The sequence below is a fragment of the Nicotiana tabacum genome, chromosome 5, assembly GCF_000715075.1.
Source record: "Nicotiana tabacum cultivar K326 chromosome 5, ASM71507v2, whole genome shotgun sequence".
In the NCBI taxonomy this organism is placed as follows: Eukaryota; Viridiplantae; Streptophyta; class Magnoliopsida; order Solanales; family Solanaceae; genus Nicotiana; species Nicotiana tabacum.
Window position 1 is genome coordinate 8473858 of NC_134084.1, and position 15202 is coordinate 8489059.

A 15202-nucleotide genomic window follows, 5' to 3' on the forward strand; every position below is an offset into this window, starting at 1 on the left:
ACACATTGGTATAACAATTCCTTTTCACTGGCCATTACAAGTGTACCAAAAATAAAGCATGCATAAGAATTTTACAAGTTATCAAAGTGACTAATTCAATAATTGATTATTTTTATGATATAAGGAAGATTGTTTACCTAAACGGATGTAATTGTTGGAATATGAGTGATTCAAGTATGGAAATTGCAATAACGCAAATCATGTAGTATTAATATAACACAGAATTAAAGCAGATAATCTAATTTTTAATTATTTTTAAAAGGCAAAATACATAAGTTACCCCCCGTACTATGACCCAAATCCCTGTTACACACTTTCTAGGAACGAATATTACTTTACACACCCAACCTTTCTAAAGTGTATCTAATACATACTACTTGCCCACGTGGATAGTGCGTATTTTTCCCAATAAATAAGTCGCGTGAACAGAAGAATTTTGTGTCAAATGTCTATTTTTTTAGTTTTTTAAAATTTTAAATTGAGTCATCTTCTTCCTACTTTAAAATTCTGTCATAGCTACTCCTTGAGCTCCACCACCCGATCTCCTTCTTCTCAAATAGATATACCACGATTTCTTATATCTCTTCTTGTTGTAGAGAAGCTTAACTTGAGCTTTACCCATGGCGAAATCAAATTTTCAATAAGCGAGAATTTTTCGAAATTTTTTCCAACCATTAAAGCTTAGCTCAAGATTTTGCACATTCTTTAATTATATTAATGGATGATTTTTTAAATAGTTGACTTGTGGCGATGACAGTTAATGGTGGTCGAACTTTTACAGAAGTGAAATGAAAAATGAGTTGGATCTGGGCTCAAAAATTTTGATTCAATTTCAGCGAAAAAGATGGAGTTTTGGGTGTATTTTCTGGTGATTTTTGTTAGTTAATGGTGACTTTGTTATTAAGTAAAAGGTGGAGGAAGAAGCTATAGTGTTTGATGGTAAGAGAGGAGGAAGACGGCCATGGTAGTTTAGATGAGGAAGATGAGGGGTATAATTGTAATTTTAATTTTTTATATTTTTTTTAAATGACACTTGTCACTGTTTGATTAGTGCATGATATTGCACATATTCTGAAAAACTGGTCAAGAAAAAAGTGGTGTGTCTTAGCTACACTTTGGAAAGGTTGGGTGTGTAAAGTAATATTCGTTCCTAGAAAGTATGTAACAGGGATTTGGGTCATAGTTCGGGGGGTAACTTATGTATTTTGCCTTTTTAAAACAAGCAACTTGAGCTGGCATAGCAATTATAAGTATTATTAATTATACAACAAAGGAAATAAATAATACTAATATTTAAGTGATAAGACTCAGAACGAATGTTTAACCGATTTTCTGTGATGAATTGCAATTCTTCAATAACCTGTACTAAATTTGTAAATTAAGCGAGATGTGAAATTAGCCAAGTCAAAAACATGAAACAAAAACTATATAATAAAAAATTATTGATGCAACACTACAAACTGGTGCATGCAAATGTGCTTGCAAAATACGAAGTAGCAAAAGATGTTGATATTAGTAAAAGAAACAACACCTGAAATTGCGATGTTGGAATAGGGAGAATTTTGATGATTAAATTGTGACATTATAGCTCCTTTTATAGAAGTATCATGGTACACAATTTGACACATGAAAGGAATTATATAAAGTAAATTTGTGTGCAGGTCAAAGATATAAGAAAAATTTACCAAATAATAAAAACTTCTACCAAAATATTTTCTTGTGTCGTCCAGCAAGTCAAATTCTTTAAACACTTTCCTTGTGCAACGGAACCACAATAATGATGGTTCCATTTTACCCGTGCATTAAACTTTCCTTGAGCAATTTCACAATAAACTTTTCTTGTGCAATAGTAGAAATTTTTTATTACCAAATAATTAAGGCAACATAATAACTCATTTAATATTCCAAAGAGTAAAGAGAATCTATTATTTAATGAGAGTGAAAGTTTAGGTTTTGTTAAGTTTCCTTGGGTAAGAAACGTGACAAAATATGAGAGTGAAAGTTTAGGAATTTTTTTTTTGTTAAGTTTCCTTGGGTAAGAAACGTGACAAAATTCAACCAATTAATTAAGGCAAAGTTTAATAACAAATATTGAAGAAATATTTACCAAAAAATCTGAAAACTAAATTAATTAAGTGAATATTTTTAAATATTTATGAAATACTTAAATTACTATATTGTCCTATGGGAACTTTATATTTTAAAAGGTAAAAAATGCGAACGATATTTTGCTAAAGGCCTTCCTGCTTTTAATATAATATAGATAGATTCGTGTGACGTTAAATATCACTTGTTATAAAAGTTATATATTTTACCTTATCTCAATTTGATATTCAATCACTAAAGGGTTGGAATTATATTGCTCTACCATTTCTAACTTTATAATCTGTAACTTTGAAAATGTGAAGCTCTTATAGTTTTTCTAATTTAGTTGGTTGAAGGAAGAGGCAATGTAATCACTCTTCTAAGTTAAGATAAAAAAAATTGTTTGTTTTTTTTCTTCACAAAAGAGGTGAGTAATAAGAACTTGTTTGGATTAGCTGATTTGAAGTAGCTGATAGGCATTAAGTGCTGAAATTAATTTAATAAATAAGCAGTTACGTGTTTGGGTACAAATGCTAAAATTGATAATAAGTTATTGCAATATTTGATAAAACGGATAAGGGCTAGATGTGTCCCTCTACTATCAGAAATTAGTTATAAGTAGCCTCCATTATACTATTCGAAACGGCAGGGACAAAAACCTTCGAATGGTATAACGGATGCTACTTATGACTAATTTCTGATAGTAGAGGGGCATATCTAGCACTTTTACGTTGATAAAAAGTGTTGATAAGCTCTTTTTCTATTAAAATAACTTAAATAACCTTAGAACTGTTTATAAGGGCGTAATTTCTTTAAAATTTTAGATTCCAGATCAATTCAAATACAAAATATTCTATTTATCATTTTATTTTAAATACAATTGTGCTTAGATAAGATAATTTTTATAATAAATATAATTTATTTTATGATAAGCATATAATCATAAGTCATAATAATTAATAAATTGACAAAAATTTCTCACTAAAAATAAACATAAATAGGATAAAATATTTGAAGAGAAACAAATATTGTTTTCATCACCACAACACTTAAAAGCAATACATCAAAAATTTGATATGTCCTCATTTATTACATACAGTTCAAAGATTAATACACAATCACATAGATATAAATATGCAAAGGAAGAGAGATTTGCTTATCTTAAATAGTCAATGAGAATTGCGGACTTGAAAGGTTGAAAAAAAATACTTGAGGCGATAAGTATCGATGTGGGAGTTTTATTCTAAAAAGGAATATTTTAAGGATAAAATAGTAAAAATCTTGATCAAACTTAAAGTGCTTATAAGCTAAAAATTCATAAGCTGGGGATGACTAGCTTATGACTTTTGGCTTATTTTTGACTTATAAGCACTTTTAACTTTACCAAACGCGTAGATAAGCCGAAAAATACTTATAAACTAGTTTGACCAGCTTATAAGCTTAGCCAAACACCCTCTAAGTCTATGAATATAGAAGTTCAACAACGTTTTAATCTTTTAATTTCAAGGTTTCACATAGTAGTAACCGTTTGGCCAAAACACCGCAGTAATTTTTATGTTTCCTACATTGCCCTTGGAGTAATTAATGTTGAAATATGTATTAGGAGTGTTTATGTGAAGAGACAATAAAGATTAATATGGTCAATTTCATTGCTAATTAATGTTAAGAGGTGAATTTCTCAATATGTATGAAAACAACTAAAAAATCACTTATTTTGGACCACAAGAAAAAAGCCAAAAAATTACTTATTACGGAACGGAGGGAGTATATATATATATATATATATATATATATATATATATATATATATATATATATATATATATATATATATATATAGAGAGATCGATTTGGAACATAACTAGATTTTAGTGCGCTGCCGAGTTGGTTCCCACTCTAGCTTTTCTCAAACTTTATTTGATAGTGGTGCACCGCTACTTTGAAATCCTAATCCGCCTCTAGTGCCAACAGCCTAATACCATAATGTAATTCAATTATTATTATTATTATTATTATTATTTTGCTTACTTTTGCTTATTAGGCTTGCGTTTTGCTGGCGTGGAATTACAATAGGAAGTTGATTAAGGAAGTTTGAATAGTTTGTGGTTTTGTGAAACTAAATTGTGATATATGATGAAACGGGGATTACATGAGCTGTCAATATCTGTTAATTGAAATAGAATAGGAGTAGAATATTTGTTATTATATTTTGTTAAATGGGATATGTATTTGTACACGTAGGAGTTAGTTTGTTAGTTAAAAGGGAGATGTGTATATAGGGAATTAGTTAGGCAATGTAACAATACTTCTTCTTCATTAATTTCAGAAATACAGAGCTAAGCTCATTTTTCCTCTCTTCTCTCAATTCTGTCAAAATAGGGTTCTTCAGTTGATTCACATAAATCGTCATGGTATCAGAGCTTCAAATCCTGATTGCGAATCGAATCTAAAGATCCTGGTGAATCCACAGTAACCTCAACCTTGAATCACAGCTTGAGAGTAAGAGTCAACCATGGCGGCACAAACAAATCTTGACCACAATCACCCTCTATTTCTTCACCCATCGGATACCACCGGAGCTCCGATTATCTTGATTCAGTTGACTGGTTCAGAAAATTACTCCACCTGGAGTCGTGCGATGGAGATCCAACTGTTAGGAAAGAACAAGCTAGGTTTGATCGACGACACTCTGAAAAAGGGGGATTTTGATGCAAGACTAGGTCATCAATGGCATAGGTGCAATGCAATTATCCTTAGGGTGGATTATGAGCTCAGTATCAAGAGAATTGATTACTGGCATACCATATGCGAGGAATGCGAGAAAGGTGTGGGAAGATCTGAAAGAACGATTCGATAAGTTAAACACATCGCGAGTCTAGCAATTGCAAAAGGCCATATCAACAATAACTCAAGGAACAGACAATGTCTCAATGTATTTTTCCAAACTCAAAAATATATGGGATGAATTTGACAGTATGGTTCCTCCTCCATGTGGATGTGCTAGATCGAAGAACTTCATTGAGTTTATGGAAAAGCATAAGGTGCCGAAGTTCCTAATGGGTCTAAATGACAATTATGAGCAGGCTCGTAGTCAAATTTTTATGACTAGCCCAACGCCAAGTATCAATAAGGCATATTCAATGTTTATTGAGAGGGAAACTCAAAGATCAGTGGCTAATACTTCTACTGTGGGTGAAGGAGTAGATTTAGCTGAACTGCTAGCTGGTAAAGGAGGAAATTATCAGAATTATCAAAAACAAAAGAGAAACTGGAATGTGCAATGTGATTTTTGTCACATGAAAGGTCATACAAAAGAAGGATGCTACAAGATAATTGGTTATCCTCAAGATTTCAAAACTAAGAAGAAAGGGAGCACAAACACTGCATATAATGTCCAGGTTGAAAATTTTAATCCTAATCTTGCAGGTGTTGATGATAAAAGAGGAGAGATACCAGAAACATAAAGGAAGAAATTGGCAAAGAGCACCACAACTCAAATCAGATTAGTATGATCAGATCATGAAGTTACTCAACAAAGACACTCCAAAGGATGTGATGGCAAACATGGCAGGTACAACTTATTCCTTTATGGCTAATATGTCAAAAGGCAGTTGGATAGTTGATACAGGAGCAACAAACCATATGGTAGCAAATTTAGGGATGTTAACAAATGTTAAAAACATTAGTCCTACTAGAGACAAAATAGTTCATTTACCTAATGGAGAATGTACAATTGTGTCACATGTTGGGAATTGTAAAATCACAGAAATAGGGGAAATGCAAGATGTATTGTATGTCCCAGAGTTTGCATACAATCTTCTTTCAGTATTAAAGATAACAAGGGACTTACATTGTTTTGCCTCTTTCTATCCTGACTTGTGCTTGTTCCAAGACCTCTCAAATGGGAAAGTGAGGGGGATTGGTAAAAAGAAAGATGGACTCTTTTTGCTAGTACCAAGAGCTTCCTTAAATACTGATAACAATGTACCAACAGTCAAAGGGTTGAATGTTCAGACAACTAAGGAGGATATATCTCTGTGGCACAAAAGATTAGGACATGCATCTGGAGGATCATTGAAGGAGCTTCTGGGATATAAATTGGAGGATTGCAAGTGTGTAATAGATAGTTGTAATATTTATCCAATGGCTAGACATGTGAGGCAGTTATTTCCATTGAGCAGTACTAGAACTACTAAAATCTTTCAACTGTTGCATTTAGATATATGAGGACCTTGTACTTTTCCAACATTTGATGGTAATAAGTTCTTTCTCACAGTTTAGATGATTACTCTTGTATAACTTGGATCTTTCTCTTGCAATTTGAGAATGATGTTATGATTGTTTTTAAATCATTCCTTAAGCTAATACAGACATAGTTTAATGGAATAGTACAAACAATTAGAAGTAATAATGGTGGAGAGTTTGTAAACTCAGCTATGCAGGACTTACACACATCTATAGGGATAGTTCACCAGAGAACATGTGTCTACACACCACAACAAAATGGTGTGGCTGAAAGAAAGCATAGACACTTGCTTGAAGTTGCAAGAGCTTTCAAATTTCAAGGTCATATCCCTATAAAGTTTTTGGACCATTGTGTTCTGGTTGCAGCCTATGTTATTAACAGGCTACTATCACAAACACTCAGTGGTAAGTCACCATAAGAATTGTTCTTTGGTAGGAAACCTTTCATTTCTCATTTGAACACACTAGGATGTCTTTGCTTTGCAAGTGCACTACCCAAAGCAGACAAGTTTGCCAGTAGAGCTTTGTTTATGGGATATTCTAGTGTCAATAAAGGGTACATACTGTATGATTTGGATAAGGACAAGTTCTTTATCTACAGGGATGTGGTGTTCAAGGAGTCTATATTTCTTTTTCAAGATATAGCTGATGGTCTTAGGGACCAAATCAGGCCTTGTATTCCTAGTACTGCTAATGATGCTTATAGTTTTGAAGGTGGAAATATAGATGGCCCTGCTGCTACAGCCACAGAACAGCTAGATGTCTCTAATGGCAATGCAGAATACATTATACAATATGCAACGGATTTACAGAATTCAGACAGTTTTACACAAGATTTGCAAAGTTTAGACAACATCTTGCATGCTGCAAATCAATACAATGCCACTGAAGTCCAAGACTCAGAGGCCATCACCTCAGAGATTCTTGATTCTCATGCGGCACAGACACATCCTAACACTCTAAGAAAATCACAGAGGGAACCTAAAGAACCAGTTTGGTTGACAGATTATGTAACCACAAGGAAGACATGCAACACTGCCTTATACCATATCCACAATTATGTTACATATGCTAATCTTTCTACTTCTTATCAGGCATACTTGGGTATATTCTCCTCGGTTGTTGAGCCTAGGACTTTTCAGGAAGCTTCTAAGGATCCAAGATGAGTAGAAGCTATGCAGATGAAATTCAAGCTCTACAGGCCAACAACACTTGGGAACTAGTTCCACTGCCTCAAGGGAAAATAGCTATAGGTTGTAAATGGGTCTACAAAGTCAAGATTAAGGCTAATGGTGATGTGGAGAGATTAAAGACAAGGTTGGTAGCCAAAGCCTACAATCAGAGAGAGGGTCTTGACTACAATGAGAGCTTCTCACCTGTAGTGAAAATTACCACTGTGAGAACAATCCTTTCTTTGGTGGCTATGCATAATTGGCCAGTCCAACAATTAGATGTCTACAATGCCTTCTTGCAAGGAGACTTACATGATGAGGTCTATATGCATCTACCACAGGGTTTTACAAGTCAGGGGGACTCTAGATTGGTTCGTCGACTTGTAAAATCTCTATATGGTCTAATACAAGCAAGCAGACAATGGAACTTAAAGCTGACAGAGGCATTGGTGCAGGCTGAGTTCAAGCAAAGCAATTTAGACCATTCATTATTCATCAAGAATAAAGGAACAAATATAGTGGTGATACTAATATATGTTGATGACATGTTGGTTACAGGAAACAACTTGGAGCTGATTGAAGCCACCAAAGCCTTCTTACAACAGGCTTTTAAGATCAAAGACTTGGGTGAACTGAAGTTTTTTCTTGGCATGGAGTTCAGCAGATCCAACAAGGGTATTCTGATAAATCAGAGAAAGTATGCATTGGAAATAATTTCAAACATGGGACTAAGTGGAGTAAAACCAGCCTGGACACCTTTAGAGACAAATATCAAGCTGGCAGTTCCGGAACTGGACAAGCTGATGGGCATAACAAAAGATCAAATGTTGGCAGATGTAGGTCAATATTAGAAGCTTATTGGGAATTTATTGTACCTAACTATGTCCAGACTAGATATTGCATTCTCAGTACAAACCCTCAGCCAATTTATGCAGTAGCCAAAGAAGTTTCATTGGGATGCAGCCATAAAAGTAGTGAAATATATTAAAATGGAACCAGGACTGGGAATCTTGTTGAGCAGTCAAAATTCAAGTGAAATCAATGTTTTTTGTGATGTTGATTGGGCCTCATGTCCTAACACTAGAAAGTCAGTGTCAAGATACCTAATCAAGCTTGGAGAATCACCAGTTTCATCGAAGTCAAAGAAGCAAAACACAGTTTCAAAAAGCTCAGCTGAAGCTGAATACAGAAGCATGGCAAGTGCAGTTTCAAAGGTTGTTTGGCTAGCAACATTACTAAAGGAGCTGGGAACAGAGGTGAAACTCCCAGTAAATGTACATAGTGATAGCAGAGCTACAATGCAAATAGCAGCAAATCCAGTGTTTCACGAATGAATAAAGCATATAGAGATCGACTGTCATTTCATTAGACAGAAGATACACGAGGGACTAGTGAAAACTCAATACGTACCTTCAAGGGACCAGTTGGCAGATGTTCTAACGAAGGGATTAGGAAGACCACAACATGAGTGTCTAATTGGCAAGCTGGGAGTGCTCAATGTCTTTGCACCTACCAGCTTGAGGGGGAGTGATGAAATGGGGATTACATGAGTTGTCAATATCTGTTAATAGAAATAGAATAGGAGTAGAATATTTGTTATTACATTTTATTAAATGAGATATGTATTTGTACACATGGGAGTTAGTTTGTTACTTAGAAGGGAGATGCGTATATAGGGGATTAGTTAGGCAATGTAACAATACTTCTTCTTCATTAATTTCAGAAATACAGAGCTAAGCTCATTTTTCCTCTCTTATCTCAATTCTGTCCAACTAAGGTTCTTCAGTTGATTCCCATAAATCTTCAATATAGAGGCCTACAGTGAATTGTTACTTTGTTAATTTGTTATTGGGTTATGTTCTTTTTCTTTCCTTTAACTTTTGTGACACCTTTTGCTCCATGTTATAGTATGGTTTCAGCAGAGGCTGCCCCTAATTCCTATAGCGTGCAACGAAAATTTTCAGCAAGTATGTGTGGCTTCTGCTTTTCTGTGATTATGCGTTAAAACAATTTGTCAATTTCTTTTAACTGACAGCTCTAACTACATATTCTTCTTTTAATTTAAGGGAAGTTTAGTAACCACATTGCCCATGATGTCACAAAGTTTAATATTTCTCTTCTTCAACTATGTCTCATTGATGTCAGCGCAAAATTATGTTACCTTTATAAAATGGCAAAAATACATAAACAAATATTTGAAGTTGGGCTCCAACTGTCAGTTGAACACTCCAACTTACCTAATGATCATTGATCTCAACTTGACGCAAGTGCATCTCGTGAACCTCTCCGCTGACATGGCAAAATATTTATTTTCCCTGCAACATGAAGGCCCTTATAATTATACTTATTTTTTTCACAGGAACCCCACTATCTCTTAACCCAATTTTATTCTCTCTCTCTCTTCCAAAAAATATAATACAATCCACTCAATCCAATTAGTTGTATTTTATATATCAGGATAGAAATTTATAGAACATTAGGCTTTAGATAACAGTAAAAGAGGGAGAGGTTTGGATGAATTAGAAAGGAAGAGGAGGGAGTGGAAAGAATTGAAGCAAGGGCTTTTTTAATAAGTATATATATTTTTGTACACATATCATTTTTCTATTTGTTTGGAATTCGGCGTAAGAAGAAGTAGAAAATGGGCCACAGGGGAGAGGTCTCTTTTAACATTTTTTTTTTGGTTGGTAATTAGTCAAATTTTATTTACCAAGGGGAAAAATATGTTAAAAAAAGCAAAACCCTTAAAGCTGGACAGCCCCAACTATAGCACAACTATCTCCTTAACCTCCCCCATCGCTTTTTACAACATGTTTCCAAGCAGACCTAGGGGTAATAGTTCATTTTTCTCAAAACTTCAGCTATCCTACTATTCCATTGTCCGCTTCCATGTAAGTCTTGTATTATCAATTTGCAGAGGCATGCAACACTTCTTTATTTGCCCAAGAAAGTCCTTTGGTTCCTCTCTTGCCACAGATAGTATATACAACCAGCCATCACCATCCTAAATATGACAGCTTTGGCATTTTTTCCTTTAGCATAATTGATTGCCCAGTTAACTTCTTGACTCCATCCCATAGGTAATCTGTTGATGCCTTGGCAGTTGAGTTTGGTCCACAATTCTGTAGAGAACTTGAAGTTGAAGAACATATGTTCTATGGATTTATCTTTAGTGTTGCATAGAGGACACTCTAAGTTTGTTACTACACCCCACTTAAGTAGCCTGTCTGTCGTATATATTCTCCCAAGAGCTACCAGTTGCAAGATAAAAGTCCATTAGTTGCATCCGGGATTATTACACACTAGTCTTCTCCAGCTAATCTTGTGGAAGTCACCTCATAACCTGTGATAGAACTTCTTAACTTCATATGTATAGCCAGCAGTTTTGACAGTCTCATTTGCCTTAAACATCTTGATCACCATCCAAGAAGCATTTCAATGTTTAACCTCTCACAAGTGATTGATCTTCACATAGTAGTTATGGATTCACTTGATCCATAATCTGTCTTTTTTCTTGTATAAATCCCAAAAGTGTTTGCATATAGAAGCCTTATTCCATATATAGATATCAATCACATTAAAACCTCCAATTGATTTGGGATAACATATTTTGTTCCGTGAAACTAATGCCTTCCTGGTTATCTCATTTCCTCCAGTCCAGAGAAATCTTTTACACACAACTTCAATTTGTTGTATCAATTTGTTGTATGATTTTTTTGGCATGATAAATATCTGGCACCGAAACGTTTACATAGAGAAAAAGAACACTTTTATCAGTTGTAGCCTTCCCACATAGGACAAAAATTTTGAAGTCCATGAAGTGATCAGTTAAATTTTATTTTTTCCTCAAAATTACACGTATCATTTTTCTATTTGTTACTTTACCATGTCATTGGCGAGTGCAACTCACGCTTGAGGTCTATCAGATCTAGGTGTGCACACGGTACACTTACGGAAACGAAAGGTGTCTAAATGATCGTTAGATAAGTTGGAGTGTTCAACTAGGGCTATGCATAATTTGGTAAATATCGAATTACCGTACCGAAACAGAAAATTTGTGTATTCGGTACTTTGCTGAAGAAGAAATAACCCTATACTTTATATCTACAAATTTTAAACAGAGTGAGAAGTCATATACTTTGTAGTCAAATAGTGATCAAATGGAGTGAAGAAATCAAGACGCTGCTGTTCACAGCTAAAATGGAACAATCATGACACTTTGTTTCAGCTTCAGTAAAAACTCAGCTCAATCGGAAGGGTCGAGTCAGATACAAAAGATCTGAACCAACCAGATCTAGAATATACAGGATTTCAGAAATAAAGAGTGCTAAATCTTACCAAAGCCGATGAATCTATAAAGATCTGAACAAAAAACTCGAGCATAATCATGAGCAGGTTAATCGAAGAGAGAAATCCACAGCCCGTTGAATCTAAGAGTGGATCTGTGTATTTTGTTGATTGAAAGGAAAGAAGAGAAAGGAAATGATAAAGGAATAATGTAGAATGCTCCATTTTAAAGGGTGAGATAGGGAAGAGGGAAAAGTAAAGTAACGGGTCAATTCCAAGAGCAAATAAATACTAGCACTGAACTCGATTTCCAATTAGTTTACTATAGGAGTAGTTTATTGTAGAATATTGTAAATACCTAACTCCGCGTGGAAAAAAATTAATTTTGTTTAACTGAAAATAATATTTGAAATTAGAGTTGTGTTTGGATATAAATATAATTTTGAATTTTTTGAATGATCTGCATGAAAATTTTGAAAATTAATTTTTTAAAATTTTTAAAACTTTTGAAGAATTCTAAAATTCACTTTCAAGTGATAAATTGAAAATTTTATGATCAAATAATAATTTTAAAAGAAAAAGTAAATATTTCGAAAAAAAAAAAAAAAAAAAAAAGACCAAACGGGCTCTAAGTTTGTACACATATATTTGCCTAAAAAAAAGTTTGTATACAGACTCCAAAGGTTAGGGTAATTCTTATCTCGATTGTTACTTCCATTTAAACATAATTCCCTCCTCGTTCCTCTCAAATTGTATTGAAGAAATCATAAATACATATTTCACACCTCCTTTTTCCGCCCCCGCGAGGGGTGAAGGAGTTTTTCCAATTAAAGGACAATCGAAACGGGATTTGTTTATTTGTTTCAGAGTCGCCACTTGGGAGATTTAGGGTGTCCCAAGTCACCAATTTAATCCCGAATCGAGGAAAAGAATGATTCTGTTCTGCGAACCAGAAATTCGGATAAGGAATTCTGTTAACCCGGGAGAAGGTGTTAGACATTCCCGAGTTCCGTGGTTCTAGCACGGTCGCTCCAGTGTCATATTCGGCTTGATTATCTGATTTAATACATTTTTGAACCTATGTGCGAATTTTAACTTTTAACCGCTTTTGTCATTATTATTATTATTATTATTATTATCAAGAATTGCAACATCGTGGAAACACATCTCGAACCACGTCACAATCAATGCACCCGTGGTTGTTGGCATATTTCAACTCCGCTGAGATTTGGATTTGGGTCACCTAAACGTGCACCCGAGTTTAAGATTGTAATTTAATTAAATCGTGTCTAAAGAGTCTAACGCGTTATTATCTTTGGGGAAGGCAGTGAAATTCACTAAACAGTCCATCCCAAATTCTAAGTATTTATTATGACCAATTATTGAGGGCCCCGCAATTTGCATCTTTTTATTTGACGAGGCTCGTCTCATTATTTTTAAAAGGATAATCTTAGCATGAATATATTTTCTATTTTTCGTTTTCTAAAGTAAATGAAGAAAAGGTCCTACTTTATTTATATACTTTCGAGTTATTATAGTTAAGTTTCGAAAGTGAGTCGTTTAAAGAGTTTGCATGGGTGTAAGCACATGATTTTTGCCCTATATGAGAATTACTCCCAAAAAATTCAAAATAAAATGATTTTCCTTGGTGTGCAATTTTGAGTATTTTTGTGACATTTTTGGATAATTATTTGTATTTGTCTGTGCATGTTTATTTGTTAAATTAATAAAAAATATAAAAATATGTCACATTTTGCATGTAGGATTTAATTTTACAATTTGTTAGTAATTAAGTCTGTTTACAAAAAATGAAATTACAAAAATAGGCATCTTTTGCATTTTTAGCATTTAATGTCCAAATATACAATTTTATGCTTAATTATTACTTAATTGTGCGTTAATTGTTATTGGGAGTTAATTTGCGCTTTTATAACTTGATTTAGTTCTTAATAATAATTTAAGTATTTTTATAATTTAGTTTTAGAAAAATAAAAGAAGAAAAGAGAACAAAAATACAAAGAAAATCGGATTGGGCCACTTCTTCAATTTTCAAACCACATGCCCAAATAATTGCCCAACCTTCCCCATGACCCGGTCCATCTTCACACGGGTCGACCCGGTCCGCCCCATTAACCCCAAAATGACCTAACCCTTCCTAATCTTCATTTTTCATTTTTTCACAAAAACCCTAAAACTAAGAAAGAGATCCCCCCCCAACTCTTGCTTCTTCTTCTCCATCTCCAAAATAATGACCTCCCATGGCTGCCCTGCATCTTCACCATGGAAGACCCAGCTGCGTCTTCAGCTTCACCAACGTTCATGGCTACTCCTCCTCCTTCGTTCTTCGTCAAGCTCGAGCTTGAGCTCGACGTCCATGGCTGCCCTCCTCCACATCGTTTCTTCTGTTTCTGCTACGACCCAAACGACCCTTCTGCTTCTTGTTGCTTCTGCTACGGCCCAAGGAACCAGTAATGGGTGCTTCGTCTTCTTCATTCTTCATCGAGGCTCATCGCCATGGCTGCCTTCCTCCGAGCTGCTGCTGCTTCACTTCATCTCCTTCGGCCTCGCCAACGACCAGCTGTTTCTTGCTGCTTTTGTTGTGTCCAAACAGACCCGTCACGTTATGTTTCTGCTTCATCTTCTTCGTCCAATGAACAACAGTCCGACCACTGCTTTCTTCTTCATGTTTCGTCGACACAGCAGCCCGTTGCTGCTGACTCCATGGCTGACCCTTCCTCGTCGTCGTCCATGGATGTTGTTGCTGCTCGAGTATCGCTTCTGCCGCGTCGACTGTTGCTGTTGCTTCAGTTGCTTCGTAGGTTCATGTTCGTCGTCGTTTGTTCGAGTTTGGTCGAGGGTCGTCAAAACAGTCCGTACATATTTCGTTTCGATCCGGCTAGTAGATTTTGAGTTTTATTTTGTTCGTATTTCGTTTTGATATTCTCGAATCTAAAATCAGCAAATGTTTGTTTTGTTCATGTCTATCGTTTGAATTAATTTTTTAGTTTGTTCATATGTTTTGTTGAATTAATTTTCAGATTTCAAATGGAAATTTAATTAGTTGTTTTTCATGTTTATTTCATGTTTGTTTTATTGTTTAGGTAAAAATTTGTTAGTTTAATGTTTGTTAGATTCAAATTGAAATCTAATTAATTATTTCTTCAATTTGTTTCATGTGTTATGTATTTTTCCAGAAATTATTAATGTTGTTTGAATCATTTAATCCGTCATGTTTGTTGTTTAAAAATATATTTAGTTCGTGTTCATCTTTGTTTGAAGTTCATTTTTAATCCAGTGATTTAATGTGAGTTTATGTTTTTGATTTGTTGATTTAGTTTGAATCATGTATTTTGTTGTTTCTTTGCTCATTCATTTTTGGACTAAGTTAACCAGGATTGGTTCCCGATATGGTT

General features: G+C 34.5%; 1 long non-coding RNA gene across 1 annotated transcript; it reads right to left on the bottom strand.

The window, feature by feature from the left end:
* Positions 1-10041: 10041 nt before the first annotated feature.
* LOC142181097 (uncharacterized) lies at positions 10042-12151 on the bottom strand. Its single transcript, XR_012709371.1, has 2 exons — positions 11841-12151; positions 10042-11234 (listed from the first exon to the last, which is right to left on the bottom strand). It is a non-coding gene; the product is annotated as an uncharacterized LOC142181097 (long non-coding RNA).
* Positions 12152-15202: the final 3051 nt, after the last annotated feature.